Source organism: Tamandua tetradactyla, chromosome 22, assembly GCF_023851605.1.
Source record: "Tamandua tetradactyla isolate mTamTet1 chromosome 22, mTamTet1.pri, whole genome shotgun sequence".
Lineage (NCBI taxonomy): Eukaryota > Metazoa > Chordata > Mammalia > Pilosa > Myrmecophagidae > Tamandua > Tamandua tetradactyla.
Genome location: NC_135348.1, coordinates 28,180,493 through 28,208,149, shown reverse-complemented (window position 1 = coordinate 28,208,149; position 27,657 = coordinate 28,180,493). Strand labels below are relative to the sequence as shown.

Genomic DNA, 27,657 nt, shown 5'->3' with positions numbered 1-27,657 from the left:
TATTTTACTAGTCAGACTCTCTTCTCAAACTAAGCATTTTTATCTGAAAGGAGAAGAGTTTAAGAAATAAATGATCCATTAATAATTGCTTAAATATTATTTTATATTGAAAGAGGTATTAAAAATAGCCACTAATTTATGACTTTTGATGGTGGATAGAGATCCTCTCTAGAGTTAGAGTCTTTAAAACATAGCTCCATTTAAACATTTTTGCCTCTGGCCTTATCTTCTATATTTAAAAATACCTAATGCATTTCTTTATCAGGATATCCTGTAATTTAGAAGATCGAGGTAATTAATTTTGATATTTTGGAGGAAAATGGTGTGATTTCCCCTAGGAAGTTACTGATCCATGTCACAGCTTTTTGATAGTGAAAAAGTGAGGGGAAAACCTACAGTATAAAGAGACTGGGTGGATCTGCTTTTTCTCACACCATTCAGTAAAATTTTCACAGTTCACACTTGGAATTTTCTGAATCTATGAAAAGGCAGGCCAGAGAAAGGTTCATGGGACTGAGCTCTAACTGAATTGCAAATAGTACAGATTTTACTATTAACAAATCCATCTTACCTTCTTTCCTTCCTTGCTTCCTTTTCTTCATCCTTTCCTCTGTCTTCTTTCCTCTCTCTCTCCTTCCTCCATTATTCAGATTGTGTAAAGTTAAAGCAGTTACATATATATATACACACACACATATATACACACACACACACACATACATGTATGTGATCACTCCTGGTCTGTGCTAGTGGCTATGCGAAGTTGCAGAATAGAAAGAACGAGATTCAATGTGTTGAGCAAATCAGAAAAACACTTTGAAGTGGGTCCCGCAAGAATCATAAGGAATTAGATAATGCCTGTTGTAAACACACACCTGATACTTTATTTCTCTCAAAGATTTCTGACAACTCAGGTCATGAGGAGGAGGCATTCAGCAAGCCTGAAGATCTTTTTTGGGCCTCTGTACAAAACCTTCGAAATATGATCTAGAGAGTTGGGAAGTGATTAAGAAACAAAGTACCGAGGCTAGTGCTAGCCAGTCGATTCATTGCACTGTGAACTGTTCAAATTAAACACAGGAGATAATTTTCAAAAATACTTTGTAGTCATATTCTGTTGCTGATCTCCAAACTTATGGTAACAAAAGAAAACATTTCACCTGATTATTGTGACAATAGAATACACTGCTGCTTCTGTTGTGGAAGGCTGGCTGGGAGAGGATAATTAATCTGGCGAAGGAAAGGAATGATTGGAGTGCCAAGAACAGATCACAAAGGGCTGGGAGCTCTTCACCAGAAATATCTGTCTGCATGGGACTGATGGAAGAAAGAGCACTTGGTATGTTTAGTATGTTTATTTGTTTGTTTGGTAGTTTGTTTTCTCTGGATGAGGGACTCTTTCAGGGATTTCCAATCCCATCCCTGTGATCTGTTTTCCTCTTAAGCATGTGTGCTTGGGAAATTATATATTGTAAGTGGCCCTGGGGTGTGCAATCCCATCTCTTTTAATACACTTTTCCATTCTGATAAGGAGCTTCAGTGGCTTGGAATAATCCTCTTCAATTGACAAAAGACGGCCCCAATTTCTAAGTTTTTAAACCATTAGTGGCTGATCAGTTGCAACAAATATGCTGCCACTGCTGCTGCTGCACCTAATGATTGAATTTTAAATATTCATGATGGATGGATGTGTGTGTGTGTGCGCACAGAAATGACAGCATCGACGGCTGCTTCTCACCAGGGCACCATTATAGCTGAGGCAGAAGCTGCATATGTTAGATATTTTCTGGTTGAATATTCCAGTCATTTAAAAAATTATTCTAGCCTATAGATCCAGAAGTGTTAACGTGTGAGATATATGCACTTACAAATACAACAGTGTTGAAATGGGCAGAATCCTTCCCTCAAAACGGCCTTTTAATCGTAAAAAAGAAAAACAACAACAACAAAAAACATTGAATACACCAGTAATTTTGACAGTGGTTACTTTTAGGTGGTGCAATTTTGAGTGATTTTAAATTTTCCTATTTTTCTTGTATGGATTAAAAAAACATTTTCTACAATAAACATAAATTATTTTTATAATAAGACAAAAGTTCGATGAAAAAAAATTCCTCACTAAAGCAAAATAACAATTTTTTGAGGAATTTACACATATAGTTTATATAAATAAACACAGAAAAAGAGAAATAGTTTTGCCCAAATTTTAGCAACGAAATTAACAGGAAATAGGATCTGTTTTTCCTCTAAGCTTAGAGAAGAGGCAAGTCAATTTTTAGAGAAAATTCAATATAGAGCATGTTATGATCCGAAAAAGGATCTACTTTATGCTATGAAATTACACCAAATGTATACTTTGGCCCCTATTTGTGGCTGAGATTATGAACAGCTGAAAAAAATGAGCTGAAAAATGCTCCCAGTTTCAAACTGTTAGGATGAGCCCCTATACCGTTCTTGTACTTCTCTCTTCCATCCTACTCAGCAATACTTATGCTCTCTTTTTTTTCCTGCTTTCCTTTTCTGATAATGCTCTAACCCATATTTAAACATTATTAAATCTCACTGTTTCCCGCATCGTGCATTTATATCTTTTTTCAAATGGATATATATTTAATCCTATAAAGATCATCTTGGTCACAAGGAAAAGATAAAAATAATAAACACATGCAGTTATTACAGAAAGTGAAACATGATACACTTGTATTACTCTGTGTGTGTGTGGGAACAAAAACTTACATGTGCTATTCTATAACAGAATTCTGTTAGTTCTCCAGACCAGTGACTAAGTGGTTAAGGGAAAAACTGTATTAACTGCTTGGCTATGATTGGTCCCTGGAAATTTCCTGTGGAAAAGGATTAGAGCAAATATAGTGAAAGGAGGCTCCAGATTCGGAGACTCTGAGAAACATGGGGGAAAAAATAAGGCAAGTTCTGACCTCATGGCTGATAAAGTGGTCAGACTGCAGTTCTGGGCTGGCTCTCCCTAGCTCATCGAGATGCTCAGAGGAAGGAGGATGAGCAGGAATGGACTATGATGAAGGCAAAAGAAGACTCATTAGAAAAGAATAGTTTTAAAATTTGAGTCTAAAAATTACTTGCATCATAAAAAAAATACTGCTCCTGACGGCAATAACACACTGAAATATAGACTAGTTAGCCCAACTGAGATCCACTGTAACTTAACCACTCAGCTTTTAATTTGTCATGCTCTCTAAAATTTTCCTATCAAAACATTCCTTTATGGTTCATTTGTGATTCAGTGGGTTGTCTTGAAATTTTGCATAAAATTCTGAAGAGCTATTTTCTGTAATTGTTAACATTTTAAATAATGTTTGATACATTTATAGAAATTATAGAAAAAGTACCTTATGAGAAAACATAGTTTGGTAGTCTTACTAGAAACAATAAATATCTGGTTATTTATGCTGTGTAAAAACATCTATGTTACCATGATTTATACGAGATTTACAGATGAATAGAACTAATGGTATTATAGACCATCTTTTTAGTTTGCTGAAAATTCAAACTTACCCAAAACCCAAATTTTATTTAGATTTAGCATATATGTTTTCTCTCTAGATTCTATTTTTTGTAGCTAGTTTAATGACTGGTATCAGGGTAAAAAAAACAGTAAGCAGTATTTTGTAAAATCTAAGCTTCTGGGTGATTCTATATAAAAAAGATGGAAGAATTAAGTCAGGGGCAAAACAAAATCCTAAAAGATAGTTTCAAGTTAGCACTACTGTCTTAGCAGTCTCTATTCATACAGTTAATTTCACTATGCATAATTAGGGTGACCATTGATCCTGATTTGTCCAGGACCAGTCTGCCTTACAGTGGTTATCCTCGTGACCCTTTGGTTAGTGTCCTTTTTCACTTTCTAAAGGGTCATAGTTTGCATGATAAATTAAATGGTCATGTCCAAGGCTTTCCAGGCGTCCATGAGATAAGCTAGATTGGGTTATAAACAACTAGCGCTGGTGCAAACCTCAACCAGCTATATTTTCTTTGCTTCCAAAATAACCACTGAGAGTAAAGCTTGGTGGCCACTTTATATATATACTTATGTTTAGAAGATAGAAAGGGGACCACCTGTGAGACGGAGAGAAGAAAAAGAGAAAATAAATACTCTACCAAAATGTAGAATATGGTTGATCGTAGGAAAGTACCCATATTTTAAGAGGCTCTTTCTGGGTAAGTGGGGAATTCAGGTAGTTTTAGATAACAAACTTTCTGGATTCTCAAGAGTCACTACTTTGAGAAACTTGGTTTTAGGACTTTCTCTAATTCTGTTCTCCTTTCAAACACCATTTCTCCAGGTACATGTCTTTCTGAAGGGAGCAAAAGGCTTTATAATTTTGCAAATTTTCCTCTTGGGCTCCTAGAACTGCCTGGATCCAGGAACTATAGGTCAACCTCTTCTCAGATACAGTGCCACAGTGAGCACTTCTGGTCTTCTTTGGGGAGCTGTTACTTTACAATCTAGGTTTGCTTGATTGGTTTGCATATTTGGCATCACAGATTTAACATGCCACTTGGACTACTTTCTTTCTCTTCTGAGCTTCTGGAGATTCTTCTTAGGAAGGTCAGCTTCTGTTGGCTTTGAAAATCTTTCTTTTGCAATGCCCAAGGCTGTAAATGCCAGAGCTTATAGAGAAATAGGGTAGAAAAGGAAGAAAAAGAGAAACCAAATTATCTTCAAACATAGATGTCTTCAGGCTTTTTCTCTTCTCAAAAGCTTCCAAGCAACATATAGTTTAGTTCATTATTTCCATTTTCCAAGGAAAATGTCCATGTTGACACTTGGCAAGGCGGGGCTAATATAAAGAGTTAACAGAGACAGCTTCTGTGAGCACACTGGCTCAGGCCTTTAAGTAGAAAGTAGGTTTTTGTACATGATATCAGGACTCCTCTTGAAATTGCAAAGGAAACTTCCAGGAAAGCATGGCTATGTTTGAAGACCAGTTATTGCAGTAGGTAGATGTTCTCACATTAAAACAATGGTGTGATGGCCAGGTTCGCGTGCCAACTTGGCCAGGTGGTGGTACCCAGTTGTCTGGTTGGGCAAGTGCTGGCCTGTCTGTTGCTGTGAGGACATTTTACGGACTTAAATCATGACCACATTGGCTGCATCCACAGCTGATTGCATTTGCAGTCAGCTAAGGGGAGTGTCTTCTGCAATGAGTGATACTTCGTCTAATCACCGAAAGGCTTTTAAGGAAGATTCAGAAAAGACAATCACTCTTTCTCTTTCAGCCAGCCTCTCCTGAGAGTTTGTTGAGGACCTCCATTGGAGCTGCCAGCTCGTGGCCTGCCCTACAGATCTTGGACTCTTATATCCTCACAGTTGCATGAGACATTTTAATAAATTTTATATTTATAGCTATTTCCTGCTGATTCTGTTTCACTAGAAAACCCTAACTAATACAAACGGCTACTTGTGAACAAGTACCTTCAAGGAAGGTAAAAGGCTATTGTACATGAAACTGATCTTAGAGACCTCTTAGTGCATAGCTGAAGGATCACTGATAGGAAATGGAGGAGTGAAGGTTGCTATTTTAAGTTTGTACACAGTCTTTCTCCAAACCACAGAAGGGATTCCAAGACTCTGAGTACCTTGGAGCTAGCTGCTAATTGAAACTTGAGTAGATGGGTAACATAAGCTGGTTGTACCAGCTAAGTCACAGGCTGTATTAACCAATGCAGATTTATAGATTGACCACCTACAGGAATCAGGCTCAAATTTCAGAATTAATGTATACATTTCAGAACACTTGTTCTATATTACTGAAGATCATTAACGAATATATCATCATCAAGGTATTGAAAAAATCTTGATGAAAACTTTGCAAGACATAATAATTTTGGGGGATAAATTTTATGGTTTTATAACCTTTCTGAAATTCAACCTATGCCTAGTCATGGTCACAGGATAAAACTTAAAAGATAAGGGGAGTACCATAGATGCAAAAAAGTTGGAAACCTATTGTCCGTAGCTTAATTTTTTTTTTAACTTTTTTTATTTTATAGTATCCCATATATACAAAAAAGCTTAAATTTCAAGGACAGCACCACGATTAGTTGTAAAACATATTTCAGACTTTGACATGGGTTACAATTTCACAATTTTAGGTTTTTACTTCTAGTTGTTCTAAAATACTGGAGACTAAAAGAGATATCAATTTAATGATTCAGCATTCCTTTGTTAAGTCCTATCTTCTATGTATAACTCTACTATTACGTTTGATCTTTCCATACCTTTCTTTAGGGTTGTTTGGGCTATGGCAATTCTAAATTTTTGATATTGGAAGGGTCTGTCACTAATATGGGGTAGGGAGATAGAACTATCTGATGTTCTGGAGAGGCTGGGCTAGGTTTCAGAACTTATCTGGACCAGGGACACATCTGGAGGTTGGAGGTTTCGGGAAAGTTACTCTAGTGCATGGAACCCTTGTGGGATCTTATCTATTGCCTGAGGTGTTCTTTAGGATTGGATGAAATGGTCCTGGTTCGGGGTTGGCAGGTTATGATAGGTAGCAAGATCTACCTGAAGCTTGAGTAAGAGCAACATAAAGAGTAACCTCTCGACTCTACTTGAACTCTCTCTGCCACTGATACCTTATTACTTATACTTCTTTCCCCCCTTTTGGTCAGGATATAATTGTTGATCCCACTGCGCCAGGTCTGGATTCATCCCTGGGAGACCTCTCCCACATCACCAAGGAGATTTTTCACCCCTGGATGTCATGTCCCATGTATGGGGGAAGGCAATGATTTCACTTGCAGAGTTGGGCTTAGAGAGACTGAGGCCACATTTGAGTGACAACGGAGGTCCTCCAGAACTAACTCTTAGGCATGCCTATAGGTAGGCTAAGCTTCTCTACTACCTACATAAGCTTCACAAGAGGGCAGGGCCTATTTATTGAGTTCCTAAAGTTTGACACAGTATCAGGGGGTTCCCTGATGGTAAGGTTTAATAGTTCCATGTTTTTCTCCCATCCCTCAGGGGACTTTGCCAATACATCTGCGATATAGCTTAATTTTATTTCCAGTGTTCACAAGGATACAGAGGATAATATGTTTTTAGTTGTATGGTACTTTTCATATTTCTGGACTGTTAATAATCAATTCCAGGAATTTCACATTTGCCCAAGCTCATAAGTATCCTGGTTAATTATGTCTACCTCCCCTAATGGACACAGCTACTGTAAAATGGAAAGAACATATTAGTTTGTCTGTTGGCTGTGCTCTTTGTTAGCTGGGTAATCTATGGGCCTCAGTTCTCCTATTTATCATATACTTATCCTTACAGGTGAGGATTAAAAGAAGTAATGTACATCAAAATCACCAGTAAACGGGAAAGCACAATACACAAGTTATTATGTTCTTCTTGTGTTACAGACGAAGAGCCAACAACACAGAATGGTGATTAAGTGATCAGGCAATAGTTGGCCAAAGTGCCGACTATTTCAGGGAAGTTCCCACTCATACATACAGAACAAGATAGGTTGCTAATCTTCAAAGTTTCATCAATATCAAATGGTACTATGAAAATGTTGCTGTTTCTCACAATGATGCATGCTTCTGTTTTGAAAACAGTATAGAAAACAAACTAACCAACTAACCTTGCTGAGGAAGTTCATATATTCCAGTTCAGGAACATATAGTCTTTCATATTTTCATATAAAGAAACAAAGTGAAAGAGGAGAAGGTGGGGGGCCCAAGGTTGAGGGCAGAGAGGAGCAGGAAGGATGCTTTGAGGACTGTTTAGATGGACTGGGACGGTGAGGCTGAGGATAAGAACACAAAGCCGCTTCAATAGGCAAAAGCTCTCTCATCACCTCCCTGCTTCATTTCTCAGGGAAGCTGATGGCAGCAGTGGAGCTGATAACAGATCACTGTTTACTGATTCGCTATGGTTTTGAGATATCCCAGTTGTGGTAGTTAGATTCAGTTGTCAACTTGGCCAGGTGAAGGCACCTAGTTCTGTTGCTGTGGCTATGAGCTAATGGTACGTGAACCTCATCTGTTGCTGATTACATCTGCAGTCGGCTAGGAGGCGTGCCTGTTGCAATGAATGATGTTTGATTTAATTGGCTGGTGCTTAAATGAGAGAGCGTAATGTAGCACAGCCCAAGCAGCTCAGCATACCTCATCTCAGCACTCGCAGCTCAGCCCAGGCTTTTGGAGATGCAGAAATAAGTCACCCTGGGGAAAGTTGTTGGAACCCAGGGGCCTGGAGAGAAGGCCAGCAGAGACCATCCTGTGCCTTCCCATGTAAGAAAGAACCTCAGTGGAAAGTTAGCTATCTTTCCTCTGAAGAACAAAATAAGTCTTCTTTTACTAAAAGCCTATCCATCTCTGGTGTGTTGCATTCCGGCAGCTAGCAAACTAGAACACCAGTCACAAAATCAGAGGATGTTAATGACGGAAAAAATTCAGCACCACCAGAGAGAAGACTGGATACAAATGTCAACTCCACCTTTTATCTGCTATGAGAGCTTGGGCAAGTTTCCTTATCCTTTCTGTGCTTCAGCTTCTTCACTTGAACACCGAGGAAAACAAATTCATAGCCTGTTTGAGGATTAACTACAAAGTCTATAAAGCTTTCAGCCAGTGCCTGGCATATAGTGAGTGTTAAATGAATTTTGGATATTTTTTGCTATTAATGCAACTTCCTCAACTCTCAATATGAAAACTGAGGGCCAGAGAGGTACAGTGGCTTGCACAAACCTACAAAGTCCATATTAATGGCAAATGTGGACTAGAATCCTGATTTTTTTTGCCACTATTACAACACACTTTCTTTCCACACCATATCCTAACTCTGGTGCTCCATGTGTCCGAGGGACAGTCATCTGGTGAATGGACCAGATGAGCTCGGAGGCCCATCTAATTCTCCAGAATTCAGTGACGTTAAATGGCATGGTAGAACATCAAAGCATTCTTGATGTTCTGTGTTCACGGTGAGGAATATTTTCATAGATAACCACAAGCTCATATGATCCACTCAATACTGGTTTGGGCCTGGCAGCATAGCAGAGAGCAAAACCATAGTCCCCAGTGCAAAACATCTTAGTCTTGTACTCAGCTGTCCTCTATGCTCAAGACTACTTATCAGAGTTGAATGCTGTTTAGAGAATAAGGCCTGCTCTTTTTGTTGCAGAACATGGTGCTTTGCATTTTTGTGTTCTCTCTGGCTATGTGGCAGCCATCAGACAAATTCCACTGGAAGAATGCCCTGCATTGTCCATGGCTCCAGCCTGGTTGTTGAATCTGTGTCTTAAGAATATTGTCATAATCTTCAATTCCTCCTTACAGCCCCCCTCTATTTCCTAAATCATCTTTATGCTCTCACCCAGGAAACAGGGAAGTCAAGCTTGTTTAATCATTGACCTTGATATACTTTCAATTCTAAATCAATGGATTTAGATCTGGGGAGTGGCTCTGTGTCTTGGGTTCTTTCTGTCATTGTTAGAGTTGGACATGTTTAGATGTCTGAGGTTTCCAAAAGATTCAGCAGACGATGAAGGGGGCAGCTGGAGCACATGCTGTATGTTAAACGATCCTGTCCTCACTCTATTTGAGTATGAACTTCATCTTATGCTACATCCCAGGGGAAGCTAAACCTCAGGGCCTGGCACTTCTGGAGATCTGAGGGAATGAAGCTGCTGCAAGATCAAAAGGATCTCATGCAAAGATATGAAACAAAGTTAGAATAAAAGTTTATCAATGTATATATTAAAGAAAATAAATTTGTCCACACAGAATGGCTTCAGGGTAGTTTTACCAGTTAAAGCAATTTTAGAAAGGCTCCTTTCTCTTTTTCTCCCTGTTCTTCAGCACATTTACTTGATTTAACATCCCACTGGCATATCTACATGCACTACATAGTGTTCTTTGCTTGAGCGTTCCAAAAGACTCCACTTCTTCAAGTTTAAAATCATCAGAGACTTTATAAGGAATCAGAAATATTCCAGAAGAGGGTGTTTGATAATCCAAAAAAAAAAAAAAAAAAACTTACATTTTTATGGCTCCTTTTACCTTACCTTAATGCTCTTATATAAATTATCTCATCTTCATCATGGGCCTTAAAGGTTTGATATCATTTTGAGAGCATGAGACTAGTTCAGGTCTGTGAAAATGGTGTTGAAACCCCTTCTTTCTAAGTTTAATTTTCAGATGGCAGCACAAAAATTTTGAGTCCACAGGACTCAACAAAGCAACTCATTACAAGAAAACCTTTATATACTTCCTTACAAAAATGTTCTATTTCAAACATAGACTCTGAAAAACTACACACCCCTCCAAGACGGGTCAGATCTCCCTTCTCCCAGAGGGTCTGCCGTACACTGACACCATCTGGATCTTCAGAACCAGGTGTCTCGCCTCCAGATCCAAATTCACCACTGTTACCAGCATCCCAGCTCATCTCACACTGCATTGCAACTGTCTGTTTCTCTATCTCCCCGCTTGTCAATAAGCTCCTTGAGGGCAATGTCAATGTCTTGTCTTTATCTTGCCCAGCACAGTGTGAGGAACCTGGGAGATGTTCAGTATAGATGGAAAGAATGGACAGGAAAACCACAGGGAATATGTAGCTACGGAAAATGTGTAGAGTGGACTGGACGCCTGCCAGGGTAGTGAAAGAATATTGTTAAGCAATGTGATGTAATATAATTTTAATCATCTGCAAAATTTGAAACTCAAATGGTAAGGAGTCAAGAGAAGGATCCTTCTGGTGGAAAAAAGAACATTTCTAAAGACTTGCAATATGGGGAATCTGAAAGGGCATTAGAGGCAACTGATCTTAACTCTCCCAGCTTAAGGTACCACAAAGAAGGCAGTTCTCAAACTACCAGGAAAGTAGAATGAGCAGGTAGTGCTCAGAGTCAACAGCCAATGATCAGAAAACAAATGAATGACTTCTTTCTGATTTGTTCTATGCAGGCAGCTAAAGGTTGATGTGAGAGCCCAGTGTCTAAGCTCTGTGAAGCTGTGAAGTACTGGAGTCAGAGCTAGTTCTCCATAAGCCACGAAAAACTTGTACCTCTGAGAAAAGCAGCAGTCTTTTACCTTTGGACTCTGATTCCGGGCAGAATGCTGGGGAGTCTAGTGTCCCTCCCACCCACCAAAAGAAAGTATATCTTGATCATTTTTGAAGAATATAATTTGTAGCTCTTAGGAAGATGTAGCCAATAACCCATATCTATATGCTATTTTGTAATACAAGCAAATGCTTAAGGCAACCATAATACTAATACACAAGGGGGGGCGGGCAAAACTGTACATGGCTGTCCATGTAGTTTCAAATTTTAAATTCTAATAGGGAAAGCACGAAGGAAAACCCAAGTAAGAAAAAGTCATGAAAACACAGCATACGATAATTAATTAGCATAGACATAGTGGCGTTTCGTAATTTCAAACAACAAAAAGAACCCAAAGCAAATGGGAAAAACAAATATCAGTGACATTAAACACCAAAAGAAAGAGGAGTTGGGAGTCAGCTTAACCTCTGCAACTGGGTGACTGCTGGCTGAAGCAGGAAGAGGTTTAAAAGAGATTAAGAAAGATAAACAACAAGCGGTCTGTTGAGCCACTCTTTATTTGGCAGTGTGCATCCAGCCAGGCTCTGCCTGTGAGCCAGAGGGCCCACAGACACCCAGCAAAGCCGGGAGCCGGGCACTGAGGGGGTGCTCGCCCTGGAACACGCAGATGCCCTCGCCTCCCCCGCTGTCACCACCCATAGCGAACCTGCCAGGAACACGGCCTCCACCACGTTCTGATCTGGTGGCCAGGGGTTTGCTTCTTGGGTGTAAAATAAACCAATAGATTGATAACAGGTTTTCTTGCCTATTGTCTTGGCTAAAATAGCCCTATTTCTTTACAGACTCACAGGATTTCAGAGAATGATGGCGCCTTAAGGACCACCCAGTCTACCCATCAATTCACCAGGTGGCCATTTGGCCTGTGATCACCTCTAGTGATAAACCTGATTTCCTCCTGAAGCAGCTGTGACCATCCCTGAGCAGCTCTCACTATTAGAGAATTCTTCCTTATATTGAGCCAAACTTTGTCTTTCTGAAACGTTCAACTTTAGCCCCTGGGTAGACAATAAATCTAAACTTCCTACAACATGAGAACCTTTCAAATATTAGCAAATGCTGTTAGGTACTACCGGAGTCTTCTTTCCTTCAGGCTAAACATACTCAGTTCTCTTAACCTTTCATCATATAAGATGATGTTGAGATTTTCACCATCGTGGCTACTTTTCTTTGAACTCAATCCAGTCTCTCTATCTCTCAAAGTGTGGCATTCATTAAACATATGCCATATAATGTGGCCTGACAGCACCAGTCACAGTGGGCCTTTGTGGGATTAATACATGCTTCCACCAAGACAATTACAGACAAAGGAGTACCAGTTACACGTACTCAGCACCTACAATGTGGTGGGCATGGTAAGCTCTTTATGTGCACTGACTTATCAATACTTAGGACAGTCCTTTGTGTAGGAGTGATCATTATTCCCAATTTACACTTTAGGGAACAAAGACAGAGAGGTTAAGTAACTTGTCTAAAGTCACACAGTAACTGGCAGAGCCTTACATTGATTCCTGATATATTTTATTTTGATAGATTCTGCCTAGTGTTTTAAACCATGAAGATCTTTTTTAGATCTTCATTCCTCCCTTCAATGTACTGTATTCATTATTCCTCCCAGCTTCATGTTATTTCCAATTTGATAAATGTATCCTTTATAATCTTATCCAAGTCATTCATAAAAATGTTGAAGAGGACAGAACTATGGCTGGGTTGTCTGATGACTCTTGGCTCCACTTTTTGCAGGGCCAGTGGAAATTATTAGATTCAGTCAAATTATGAGACTTCATTTTAAAAATGAATTCATTGTAAGTTCCTTGAATGCTAAGACCATGTCACATACTTTTGGGCATCCCACACAGCAAGTTAGTTTTCAATAAAAATCACTGAAAGGAATGCTGTGTTCTGAAATATGAAGCGCCAAGAGGGTGGCACAGGCACTGCCTGCAGCTTTAGGGTAGTATTCAAACAGTTTCTCTATTGCTGACCATTTTGTCATAATCCCAGCTTTTTTCTGTTGGCATGTGTGATTCCATGCTTTCCACACGTCTCGTAACATCGGTGAGCACACCCAGGTGAAAATGCCTTGAGGACTGGGGATCTTGGTAGTCACTGAGAATTTCAGACAATGAACCACATTTAAAACTGAAAATTAACCTTCACTGGATCAGAAGTCAAGCCATCTGTAAGACATGTCATCTGAATCAGAAGTCGTGAGAAATAACTGTCCGCCATCAACAAGACATATGTCTAGAAAGTAGACTGAAAATAAAGAGAAGTTCGAGTTCTGTCCCCCACCATCTTGGATTACTGCTATGTCATCTCTCAAAACAGATTCATAGCAAAATATCAAAAAGCAGCTCAGGTCTTTAAAAACTACTTTAAAAAGCATCTCAGGGTGTCATGGATTTGCTAATACAGTAGGTCAAATTATGTTACTGGGTATGCAGCACTTAGGAAAACATCTCTGATTTTACCCTAAAAAGTCTCTACACTATTTTATTTAGAATATCTTGAAGGATGTCAGAAGAAAGTGCTCTGAAAATAGTGTTGACTTAAAAAATAATAACAGTGAGCACTCACTGTCAGGAACGGTGTTAATGATTTATATGCACTCTCACTTCATAGCCACAACAATTTTATGAGAAACATACTAGAATTGTTCCCAATTTGCAGACGACTTAGACAGAGCGAGGTGAATTACCTTGCATGCAATTAACTGAGCTCAAAAGCCTGGATCCAGCATACCACAACATGGAAGACCTCATGCTCAACTCTTAAACAGGGTGTGCTAGCTCAGGTCTTTGAAAAGCAGACACCAAGACAGTACTAAACAGGAAAGGATTTTTTTTAGGGAACATGCTCACTAGCAGAAAACTCTCAGGGAGAGCTGAGGAGAGACTGACAGATACAATACAAGAGGGAAGGTGGGGTGGAAAGTCTCAGGGCGCTCTGCAGTCTCGGGAAGTTCCCGCAGGGCTGTCGGGCAGGTCTGAGTCCAGGTCTCCCGGGAGCGGGACTGCTGCGGTCAGTCATTGGTCCGGCGCGGCCAGGGCAGGAGAGCCGTGATGGGTCCACAGGGCAGCAGCGCACTCTGCTAAGCCCCAGAAGAGAGGGACTTACTTTGTTAATTAAGTGCAAAATGTACATCTTATCAGAGGAGTTTTCATTTATCAACAGATACCTCTGATTTGCCGGACCCACTCATTCTCGGGGCTGCAGAACCCGAAGGACGTGGCCCCCTGGGAGTCAGGCGGGGTTCCACCAAGGAGTCCATGCAACCCCGGCGCTTCCGAGCGGAGGCTGCAGGTCCGGAGAGCATCTGCAGAAAACTCGCTTCAGGTTTGTCTCTACACTTCCAAAGAACGTTCTTCTGCAGAGAGTGTGTGGATCCTCTGAAGGACAGGAGGGAAGGGGTTTCTCCTGGCCGTAGTCCAGAAAGTCCCCCAAAGTAATTTCCTATGCCATGGACCACACAGAAACAAGTAGGGATGTCCCAGGATTGCATCCTAGTTGAGTATAATCCTGCTGAAAACCTTATCCTCGTAATCTTCTCTTTTCTTATTTTCCCTATTGCACCAATTAAACCAAACTTTATTCTTCCATCAATTAAAGAGAAGTGCAACAGAACCACTTCCTTTATTTTTGTTTAAACATGAGGAGAGCCAGATTTATATGTTCACTTTGACCTCTATCTGTACCTACCTGTCGAGGGACTGGGTCAGTTTTAAGTTCATCAGTCTTCTAAACTGTGACCTCAATTTAGTCTATGTCTCAGTGCACAGATTATACACAGAAGGGCACTCCATACTTTTCAATGCAAGAAATATCTACCTACCTACCTACCTACCTACCTACCTACCTATCTATCTATCTATCTATCTATCTATCTATCTAACCACACATACATGTGAGATATATATATATATATCAAACTGCCTGAACTAAAATATGAAGCTCTCCCTTTTCCTATGAGTTAGGGCCACAGTGCATTTCATATATCGTTTTCTCAGCCTTTGATATCATGATCTCTCTCTGTTTGACTGTTGTCCACTCTTAGACCTTAGGACATTACTCCTGACTGGCTTTCCTCATACTTCCCAGATGCTTTTTTTCTTATCTCCCTCCTTCCTTTATTTCTTCCTTACCTGCTTATCCCTTAAATGTGGGTGTTCTCAAAGGCTCCGTCCTTGGCTCATTCTCTTCTCTCTGTGTACTGTATCTCACCAAATTGTTTTATTTACTCCCATGGCTGCAACTACCAACTCTGCTGATCCCTCCTAAAGCCACATTCTCTTGAGCTCCAGACCCACACCAAGTGTTTACGCACATCTCCTCCTTGTGCCCTGTGAATCCCTCAAACTGGACACATATAAACCAAACATGTCATCTTCTTCCCAAGACCTGCTCCCTTTCCTTTACTCTTGATGTTAGATCACTGCAGCACCAGCTATTCATTTTCCCAATCTAAAAACTTCAGTTATCCTTGATTCTTCTCTCTTATTTTCCTCTCTGAACTTGCAACCTGTCCCACCACCCACAATGCCAACCAGCTGATCCTAAAACATCCTCACCATCATGGTTCCAATCTTTTAAGGGTACTAATATGTATGAATATCTATTCAATGTCAAGCCAGGTGTTTTACATACAACATCTTATAAGCCTTATAATAATCAAGCAAAATAGATACTGATTCCACATTATAGATAGGGAAATCAAACTTATAGAGGCTTAGTTAAGAGCCTGAAATTCAAAGTTGGCAAAGGTGGATCTTGAATTTGAATCGAGGTCTGCTGAACTCCAAAGGGCAAGCTTCCCCTAAAGATGTCCATAAGAACCCCTGCATGGCTGCTCCTCTGGCCAGTCAGTGTCTCCAGACTGCCTATGCTTGAGTACACCCTCAGCGAAACTAGTTACTATTATCAGGAGCAAATATGATAATGTCTCTGATTTTCTTGAAGCCTCCATTGGCTGTACTCCAGGATTAAATCTTCACTAGCTGGTTAGGCCAGCGGTGACCAAACTTGTCCGCAGACTGGAATCACTGGGGAGCTCTGGAAAAATACTAATGCCTGTGCCTACCCCCAGAGATGGAGAATGAAATGATCTAAGACGTGGCCTGGATTTGGAAAATTGTAAAAAGATCCCCAGGTTATTCTAACGGACAGACTAGTTTGGAAACCACTGGGTTAGGAGGAAATGCCCCTCACATTCTGACTCTTTGCAATCTTTCCAGCAACTGCCTCTCCCTACTCGACATCTTCCTGCACCTCTGACCAACCAGTTCCCTGTCCTGGAATCCTTTTTCACTCCTTGCTTTGCCAAATTCCTACATCCTCTACTATTCAGCCCAAATGTCACTTTTTTTCTGCCCTGACCACCCTTTTGCCTTTTGCTCTTGCCACTGGTCACTCACGCTGTGCTATAATCTAGCCTTTTGCCCATGGGTCTCCCCACACACATGTTGGGTAAGTGTGGACACACCTCTGCACTCTCTCTGCATTTGCCACGAGAGCACAAAGCCTGGTAAAGAGGAGGTGCTGTGTAATGGCAGGTCAGTGAATAAATGAGTAAGTCAGTGAATCCCTTTCTAAGAAGTGGAAAGAAAACTGAACTAGGAGGACCTTGGAAACCTAAAGCTAGGGAGCAACGCTGAGTGGAAGAGCATGGGATTTGCAACAACACAGACTGGAATTTGAACCTTAGCTCTTGATGTTTTTGAAACGCTTAGCACCATACCTAGCACACAGCTGTTAAAAAATACAGTAACTTTTATTACTATCACTAGCCCTGGTTTGGTCACTTGTGGTAAGATTTTTGGCCAAATACCCAGTCTTTCTGTGCCTTTTTCTCATCTCTGAAATGCATACAATAATATCGTTTCTTCCTCTTCAACAGGAAGAACAAAGTGGTGACTGTACAAACGCTGGAAGGATTTAGCATGCTCTACAACTGCAACAAAGTGCAAGGGCTATACCAGGTGCTTGTCTTTACTCCTTAATAGCCATACTTTTTTTTCACCTTCTGTGATAATATCAGAACATGCATTTTTCTCGTACAAACCCTTGACATTTGAGGCGTATGTATCTAGACACGTTCTTGAATGCAAATTTGCAAATATTAAGAGAGAAGGTGATTTCTCCTATAAAATATCATGAAATTATAACTGAATATTTCATTTAGGTCACACGTTCACATCCATAATGATCTGACAAATATACAACCAAAGGAATTGATAAAGTTTTAAAAAGAAAATCTGTCACAAAAAATAATTTTCCACCCTAGAGGTCACTGACGTCACTATTGTAGTTATGTCAGAGGTGAACTTACAGTGTGCAAAATCTCAACAATAGTGATGAATAATGACAGCTCTCATTTTCTGAGAGCTCAGAGGAGGTAGATGTCCAGCAGAGGTTAGAAGAAGACTCTGAAACACTGGAAAGTTCACTCACAAACTGATTCCATCTTCACACTGGCCTCAAATCCAAAGTCCAGTAAAATTATGAATTGCTCATACCATGACTCTTTGGTTTTACTTATGATGAATAAAAATCTTGAATGATAAATTCCTGATAAATAAAAGTCAACCAAGTTCACATATTATGTTCCTACAACTGCTACGACGACTTTGGGAGAAAAAGTGACAATGTTGGGTGAGGTTAATATTCTGAAGGAATTTCAAATTTCCTATCGACTAATCTGATTAAGAATAAAATTAAATATGGATACAAATACTTCTGGTACAGAGCTGTACCTTGTATTTTTACCATAAAACTTTATTACCCATTTGCTTCCCTCTTAAAAACCTATTTTTTAAAATATAAAATGAAAAAGAATTTGTGAAATAAGAGACAAATTGTACTGTGGAAGTATCATTAGAAATGTTCTTCAATTCAACAAAGTTTGTATAAAATTTTAAAAGTTTTTCCTCTTTAATTCGGCAAATAGTATAATTTCAAGTATAACAACTATCCTTCTCTTTTTAGCTAATAGTCAATGAAACTTTTCAGTTTTGCTTTTCTAAAAGGCGATTTTTTTCCTCCTTAGAGAATAAAAATGAAAAGTTTCGTCCTCTTCTGGAGGATAAAATAAAGTAGAATGTTTTCTCCTGAAAGGGTCAGTCAAGGGACCAGAATCCAATAGGAAGAGGGAAAAGTACAGAAACGAGATGGAACCAAGTGACCTTGGGGAAGAAATCGTTCCCAATCACTGCTTTTAGCTCTAAAACCATCATTCTTTTGCCTTTCATATTCTTTGTCACTGAATGATAGGGCCCTTTGACTTCTGTAAAAGCAGCTTTCCCCCCATCCTCTAACTACATATAATAATAAATTAAGAGTCGCTATCCTTGAAGAAGTGGCCCCGGTTCTTGACCGTCACCCTTCTTTCCAGCCCCCCTCTTCCATCCTGTTTGGCTCCTCCCACCTTACCCTCACCCAGTCACCGCTTTCTGGCACCCCTCCCACCCAGAAGGAACTAAGCAGTCTTAATGACTGTGCCTTGCTCTCCTCCCCAAGTCCTCCTTCTTCTCTTCAGTTATGCCTTAGACACAGGCAGTAAGGGCCCCTGATCTGGTCCTGGTGCGGCCACATCCCTCTCCACTAGGGGAAGAGATCTGCACGGCCAAGGCGATGCGCCCACCCAGAGCCTGTGTCCCCATTGCCCAAATTTTTTCCAGTGTCTCCGTGGACATCTTCACAGGCCTGTCCTTCTGAAAGTGGATGCCGACCTCTGGCCCCAAGAATGGCCAAAGGAAGTATGGCTGGACCTTGGCAACGTGAGCTGCGTTTCCCACAGCCGGTGTGAAGCTCCAGTGGGTTACAGAACAGAGCTGGAGATAAAAAGAGGCTCAGAGTGGCACATACCTGCACAGAAGCCCCATGAGGCCAAAGATTCTAAAATGCAATATGAGGGTATACTTGTCAAGGTCAGAAGAAAGAACATATTTTACTTAATAGTTTATTAGTCTGATGTGTGACTTCTAAATAGGAGGCATATGGCATGGGGGCCTACATTTACACTCTTGCCTGGGTCCTTATAAATGTTAGAGACTGGTCTGTCTCTCCTTACTCAATGACTTTCCTGCAGATATTCTTACTAAATTCATGTGCCATTTCAGCAGTGACTATTTAACAGAGTTTAGACCTTCAGTGTCGTGTTATTCCTTTGCTATTAGCCAGGCTGCCTTCCTTGGCAATCCCTCTCCCTCTTCTGATTCTGTCATTGACAGAAGGCTCACCATTACTACATAAACAGGAAAGAGAAGCTGCTGTGGTCCCCACAGAGAGATTTTCATGAAACCTGTGTGTTCCTGTGTCAGACACTGCCCAACATGGAATGAATTTGGGGCGGCAACCACAGACAGATGGGTTGCCTCTTATTTCCTTACTGATTTTTCTCTCTTCTTCACGGTCTTATTTAACTCCTTCCTTTCTAAAGTGTGTTTCAGACTTAGAGGGAGAGGCTACGATGGAAATCTGCCAAGCAAAGGCGAGGGGTGGGGGGAGAGTCGGCATTTCCACTTTGATGCTAATGATTTGTGTACAATTCAAGGTCAGAGAATGATATGTGAGGCTGCTTGTGTGCCCACCCACACAAGCACACACAATTTAGTACTTTATTATATCAGCGTATAGCGCTAATACATCTAATGCTGCCTGTTCACTTGCCTCTCCAATTAGAAAGCAAACGCTGAGGACAGGGACCACATGTTAAGCTTCTTTTGTTCTCCATAACACCCCCCACCTTATTAGGCTCATAATAGGCATTTGATAAATCTGTTTTGTTAAAAGAAGCTTGCCTCTCTTAATGAAATAAATGTGTTCCTGAAATCTCTGTATAAAGTGATTTTTTTTTTTTTTTTGTAAATGGAATCCTATTTTAATCATACTAGGAAAGATGCAATGGGAATACTATGATAAGCTTTTTTACAAAGTGGATAACCATTCCATTTGAATCGTCATACATTTGTTACTCTTGGGGCGAAACCAGGGAATCTTACCCTGGGGTCTGAGAGGCCCTTGCCATTGTATCCAAATTTGTTTTGGGAACGTGTATTTTTTTTCTGGTGATAATGCTATAGCTTTCTTTGATTTCTCAAAGAGATGTGCTATTCAAAAAAGAAAAAAAATTAAAACCCATGGGGCTAAACAGCAGCACAGATGTGTTTCCAAGGGTCTAGGAAAATAGTTTACAAACTTTGGTAAGAATAATCAGAGATCACATTTGCTGAGCATCCGCTATCTGTTGAGCATTTGTGGAAGCACTTTACATTCATCGTATTTAATCTTCCCTTTGAGGTAGGCTTTAGTATCTCATTTTGCAGATAAAGAAACTGAAGATTGGATGTTGAAGAGACTAGCCCTAGGCACATACTACTAAACATCAAATGTGAGATTAGAAACAGAATCATTTAAACATGACATCTGAACCAGATTCTGGGCCCCCAATTCAGACAGATTTGAATTCTAATCTCTGCTCTACCATTTACCAGCCATGTGCCTTTCGAAAAATCACTTTCTCAGCTATGGTCTTCTCGTGTAAAAAAATGGAGATAATAATACCTTTATGACAACCTTTGTGAAAATTAAGAGAAAATGTATGTAGACTGCGAAGAATACTGCTTAAAACATTGTACTCACTCAAAAAATAGTAGCATTTTGTTTTTACAACTGTATGTCTAAAGGAATAGGATGTGCAGAAATAATGAACTGTTAAAATTTTTCTCTAAAAATCAAAACAGGATAAAGGATACAAACAAAATTTCCGTCTCCGTAAATGATAAAGCTGGTATTCAAAACAAAACACAATTCTGACCATAAAAGCTCACAGGAAAAGAATTCTAAACTAAGTTTTTTCCTGTGCATAGATTTATCTAAATTTCCTTCCCAATTTATTACTGTTGACATTTTATTGCTCAAAATAATCTTATGTGATCCAGAGAGCATTACAGAAATAGAAGGGGCACTCTGAGAGTGCTATGACGCTTCTGTACTAGTCAACATTGTAACGCATTATTTCAACCTCATATTCTGTATGGAAAGCATAGCAAAGAGAAGATAGAATGAAGGGCTTGATGGGCACTTACAGTTCTGGTTTTCATGATCATTTATTATATGTAAGATAAATTCCTTAAAATCCTATTCTCCTGAATAGGATTTTAGCTATAAAGAAATTTATAGCTCTAAAGGCTTACATTAAAAAAGGAGGATATCGAATCAGAGGCCTAACCTCGCAACTGGAGGATCTAGAAAAAGAACAAGAAAATAAACCCAAAGAAAGCAGAAGGAATGAAATAACAAAGATTGGAGCAAAGATAAATGAAATTGAGAATAAAACAACAATAGAGAGAATCAACAAAACCCAAAATTGGTTCCTTGAAAAAAATCAATAAAATCAACAAACCTTTAGCTAGACTGAAGGAGAAAAGGACACACATAACTAAAATCAGAAATGAAAGGGAGAACATTATAACTGACCCTAGAGAAATAAAAGGGATTATAAGAGGGTACTATGAACAACTGTATGCCAACAAATTAGATAACCAAGATGAAATGGACAAATTTCTAGAAACACACAAACTACCTACAGTGACTTGAGAAGAAATAGATCTCAACAGACCAATAATTAGTATAGAGATTGAATGAATAATCAAAAACCTCTCAATAAAGGAAAGTTCAGGACAAGATGGCTCCACAGGTAAATTTTACCAAATATTATAAGAATTAATAACAATCTTGCTCAAACTTTTAAAAAAAACTGAAGAGGAGGGAAAGCTCCTCATTCCTTCTACACAGTCAATATCACCCTAATTCCAAGGCCAGATAAAGATACCACAAGAAAAGAAAATTACAGACCAACTATCTCTTATGAATATAAATGCAATAATTCTCAACCAAATACCAGCAAACTGAATCCAACAGCAATTTGAACAAATATACACATGAGCAGTAATGCAAGGTTGGCTCAATATAAGCAAAGTAATTAACATAATATACCACATTAACAGGATGAAGGAAAAAAACTCACATGATTATCTCAACTGATGCAAAAAAGGTATTTGAAAAAACCCAGCACCCCTGCTTGATAAAGCACTTAGCAAATCAGGAAGAAAGGAAACTTCCTCATTATGATAAAGGACATACATGAAAAACCCACTGTTAACATCATAATCAATGGTGAAAGACTGCAAGCTTTCCCTCTAAAATTAGAACAAGGCAAGAATGCCCACTGTTAACCACTGCTTTTCAACACTGAACTAGAAGTTCTAGCCAGGGCATTTAAGCAAGACAAAGAAATAAAAGGCATCCAAATTGGAAAGGAAGAAGTAAAACTTACCCTATTTCAGGTGACACCTATATACAGAAAATCCTGAAAAATCTGCAACAAACTCCAGAGATGAATTCAGCAAAGTGGTTGGGTGTAAGTTTAACATGCAAAAATCAATAATACTTCTGTATAGTAGTAATGAGCAAGCTGAGAAGGAATCAAGAAAAAAGTTCCATTTACAATAGCAACTAAATGAATCAAGTATCTAGGAAAAATCTAACCAAAGATGTAAAGGAATTATACACAGAAAATGACAAAAGTTTGCAAATAGAAATAAAGAAAAAAAAAGGAAGGATATTCAGTGTTCAAGGATTGGAAGGCTAACTATTGCAAAGATGTCAATTCTATCCAAAAGTGACTTACAGGTTCAACGCAATCCCAGTCAAAATTCTAATAGTCTTCTTTGCAGAAATGGAAAAGCCAATTATCAAATTTATGTGGAAGAGTAAGGGACCCCCAATAACTAAAGGTATCTTGAAAAAGAAGAATGAAGTTGGAGAACTCACATTTCTCTATTTTAAAACTCATTACAAAGCCACAGTAATCAAAGCAGCATAGTACTGGCATGAGGACAAACATATATATCAATGGAAACAAATTTAGCATTCAGAAATCAACTCTCACATCTATGGCCAACTGATCTGACAAGGGTACCAAGTCTACTCAATTGTGAAGGAATAGTCTCTTCAACAAAAGGTGCTAGGGAAACTGTATGTCTATGTACAAAAGAATGAAGGTGGACCTCTACCTCAGGTTTTATGCAAAAATCAACTCAAAGTAGATCAAAGACCTAATTTTAAGACTCAGAACTATAAAACTCTTAGAAAAATGCATATGGAAGCATCTTCAGGACCTCAAGTTAGCAATGAATTCTTAGACTTTAAACCCAAAGCACAAGCAACAGAAGGAAAAATAAACAATGGAACCTCATAAAAATTAAAACTTTTGGCCATCACAGACTCTATCATGAAAGTTAAAAGGTGATCTGTATAATGGGAGAAAAGATTTGGAAGCCACAGATCCAATAAGGGTTTAATATCCAGTATATATAAAGAAATCTACCACTTAACAACAAAAAGACAAACAACTGAATTTAGAAATGGGCAAAAGACTTCAAAAAGAATTTCTGCAAAGAAGATATACAAATGGCCAAAAAGTACATGAAATGATGTTTAACAAAGTGATAGGGTGCAAGTTTAACATTAAGGGACTGCAAATCAAAACCATAATGAGATACCACCTCACACCCACTAGAATGGCTCCTATTAAAAAAAAAACAAAAGAAAAGAAAAGAAACCCAAGAGATTAAAGTGTGGGAGAGGATGTGGAGAAATAGGGGTACTCATTCATTGTTGACAGAAATATAAAATGGTGGAGCCTCTCTGGAAGACAGTTTGTATACAGAAAGTTACATATATGAATTACCATATTCACCAGCAATCCCTATTCTAGGTAAATACCCCTAAAAATTGAAAGCAGGATCTGAACAGTTAATTGTAAACTGATGTCCATGTTGGCATTATTTACAATTGCAAAACAATGGAGGCAACCCAAGTGTCCATCAACCGATAAATGGATAAATTAAATGTGGTAAATACATACAATGGGATATTGCTCAGCTATAAAAGGAATGAAATTCTGATATATATGAAAACATGGGTGAACCTTGAAGAGCTCATGTTGAGTGAAATAAGCCAGACACAAAAGGACAAATATTGTATCATCTTCCTAATAAGAAATAATTAGAATAAGCAAATTCATAGTGTCAGAAACTAGAACACAGATTACGAGGGGTTGGGGTTGGGGACATAGAATGGGGAGTTAATGTTTAAATTGTACAGACTTTCTCTTTGGGGTGATGGAAAAGTTTTGGTAAAGGATGGTCATGGTGGTAGTACAACATGGTAAACTTAATTAATAACACTGAATTACATATTTGAACATGGTTAAAAGGAAAAATTTTAGATTGTATATATATTATACTACAGTAAAAATTAAAGAAAAAGAATAAACTATAAGACAGGAGAACACAAGGTACCGTGTACCTTACTGTAAACTATAGAATATGGTTAATAGTAAGTTATAATAATATTCTTTCATTATTTTTGACAAATGTTCCATACTAAGGCAAGATGTTCATAATAGGGGTTGGGGGCATAGGGGCGCCCTGTATTTTCTGCATGATTTTTATGTAAACCTGCAACTTCTGTAACAAAATAAAATCCTAATTTTCAAACAGTGAGGAAGGGGTTAGTGCTGGCAGCAGAGTGGAGACATGAGAATGTACACGGTAACAGAGACCTCAATTCACTTCCCTCCTGACAAGTAGGCCAATTAGACCCACCTCAGTTGTTTATCCATGTTTTCAAGGACCCATGGAAGCCAGCTTTCTAAAATCAATAAAATTTTTGTTTGTTTCAGTGTCTGTGTCCTTCAGGGAATACGACAAGGAGGTTACAGTAACTTTAGAATTGTGGAGACAAAAACTCTTCCAGAGATAAAGATGAAAAAACCCAGGGAGTTGGATAAGAACAAAATAAAATATATGCCAACATTCTTGCCAGTGTACCAAAATTATGCATAAGGTATCAATTCTCAGACATTTTCAGATGGCTTCTCCATGACCAAAAGGTCTGCACACCAGAAATGGAAATATACCACCTCCTGTTTGCATAACTGACCAAATATCATCTCAACAAAAAGCACATAGTATTCATAAAAAATAAACTTCTATCTGGAAGATGGGATGAGGTGATGAATAGAAAGAGACATAGAAAACTGCAGAAATTTGTTTTAACAGCTGTCACACTGTAGGAGAACCAAAGTGGTTCTGAAGTTAAGAGACCAATGCATTGGCACGAGTAGAAGAAATGAGATCAGAACGTTAGGTGTTATTCTCATATGGTGATCTTGTTCTCATGTCACTCTGTGAGTGTCAATACTCACTCTGTGAGGCAACATAATCTTTGACAGCTGAAGTTTGGATTTGAATACACTTTTCTTTGAGTCCCAGTTCCACTGATTACTGTGTGACCATGAACAGTTACTTAAGTTGCCTGTGTTTCAATATCACTTGTAGCTGAGAAGAAACGATTCATATCAAGAGTTTCGCACAGATCTTGGCACACAAAGCATTCTGGGTGTGAAACTCATTATCATGTACCTCCCTTTGGATTAGGGCTTCTCAGCTTTGGCACTACTGACATTTTGGGCTGGATAATTCTTTGTGGCGGGGTTGTCCTGTGCATTGTAGGATGTTTACCAGCACTTCTAGTCTCTACCCACTAGATGACATGGCAACCCTTGCAACCCTGTCCCTCCATGGTGACAACCAAAAATGTCTTTGGACATTGCCAAATGTCCCCCGAGAGTGTGGGGGACCAAAATCACTCCTGGCTGAGAAGCACTACTTTGGATCAATCCAAGTTCTAGAAGATGAAGACAACTCTACTCTTTTCCTTGACTCAAATATTTTTAAGGCCTGGCTATAGGAAGTCTGTACTCTTATTGAGAAAAACCTGGCAATAAACAAGTCACATAACTACCAGGGTTTCAGTTTCCTCACTTTGAGACCGTTATCTCAAGGTGCCCTCTTGTTCTAAATTCTGATCCTTAAAACTCTATTCCTATTATTTTCAGTCCATCAAGGATTTAAAAATGATTTGTCCCTTTAAGAAACGTATACAAGTAATACACAAATGGAAAACTTAGGATATTCAGATAAGCAAACAGAAAGACAGGAAAAGAAAATATTATTTATACTATAATAAAATTATAATATAAATTATTATTTATAATTCCACCAGTTAACATTTTTATGAATGGGGTTTCAGATATTTTTGAATACAAATACATATGCACATATATACTCATACAATACACACACCCACCCACAATTACTTCTTGTATGTTTCTCATTTCTCCCAGTCATTCACTCCAGCTATCCTCAGACCTGGTGGTAGGGTCTCTCTCTCTTTTTTTCATACGTACAACATCCTCCAAGAAGTGGTCATCAACTCAAATGTTTTAAACTATATCTCGATGTGGATGACCATGAAACACACCTTTAGTCCTTTATTTCTCAAAAAAAGACATCTTTCGTTGTATATCCAACTGATAATGAAACGGAATAGTGTTAAAGCCATCCTGTTCGGTCAACTTTTCTTTACCAGTAACTGATGGCTCTCCTCAGTTGTTTAAGTTAGAGGTCTAGAAGTCAAGTTAGACTCATCTCTTCTGTTAGGTCCCAACTCCTGCCCATGCTCACTTCCACCCATCTTTTAGCTTTTCTTTGGATCTGTTTCCATGGTCACACTTGAGTCCTAATTATTTTGTTCCAGATATGCTATTTCCTAGCAGTTCTCCTGTTAATTGACTCTGATCAAGATAGTACTCTCCTCCTTTCAGAAACCTACACTGACTACCCCGAGATTCTTATATCAAAAGTTAGATCTTCATAATGAGCCTGAGGGGCTTCCTCACTCCCTTCATTCTCCTTCCAAGGTGTCTCTTACTGCTCCTCAGCTGGCATTTTCTATTTCTTATCAACCCTTCACAGACCACAACTCCCCTACACCCCTTTCCAAACAACAGTCCATTTAAACTAAAGTAAGTCAAAGCAAAGGACTGACGTCTTAAAAAAAGAAGAAAAACCAGAACATTAATAATTATCCTTCAGTTACCAATGCAACTAATTATTTGTTGTATTAGTATGGTATATCTTTTAAAAAGATTATTAATAAATGGTTTATTATTTGTTTATTTGGGTTTCAAAAATGTTTGAATTTTATCAGGCTGGGTGAAATGCGTTTATAATACAAGGAAGTCAAACTCAGGCAAATGATTTCCTTAATCCAAAAGACAGCTAGATTTCTCAATTAAAAGGTATATAAAGGAATAATCCTCAAATTTGATCATTCCAGTGTGGACAAATAATTGGTAATCACTCTATTGATAATACACACAAATCTGTAAAATTATTAAAAAATGTATATGTATTAAAAATAATATATATGCATAAAATTAAAACAATATATATTTTAATCCAGATTTTACTAGAAGATAAACTTCTTAATGGGAGGAACCAGGCCTTTTACTTCCTTTGTGATACTCACAGAGACAGAAACACAGCTTCGTGTGCAATTGGTCCTCTATAAATGTTGCTAGGTGATTCATATTTGACAGGGAATTGGAAAGAAAAGCCTGAAGGACTTAAGGGATTTGCGT

The 27,657-nt window shown here is 38.8% G+C and overlaps 1 protein-coding gene and 1 long non-coding RNA gene across 5 annotated transcripts in view; one reads left to right on the top strand and one right to left on the bottom strand.

Annotated features, from left to right (window-relative positions):
• Positions 1–27,657, bottom strand: part of MAML3 (mastermind like transcriptional coactivator 3) — a 408,040-nt gene that overhangs the window by 126,712 nt on the left and 253,671 nt on the right. The gene's annotated exons all lie outside the window — the stretch shown is intronic.
• LOC143666303 (uncharacterized) lies at positions 1,070–18,071 on the top strand. The gene is made up of 3 exons (XR_013167517.1): positions 1,070–1,339; positions 14,283–14,444; positions 17,002–18,071. It is a non-coding gene; the product is annotated as an uncharacterized LOC143666303 (long non-coding RNA).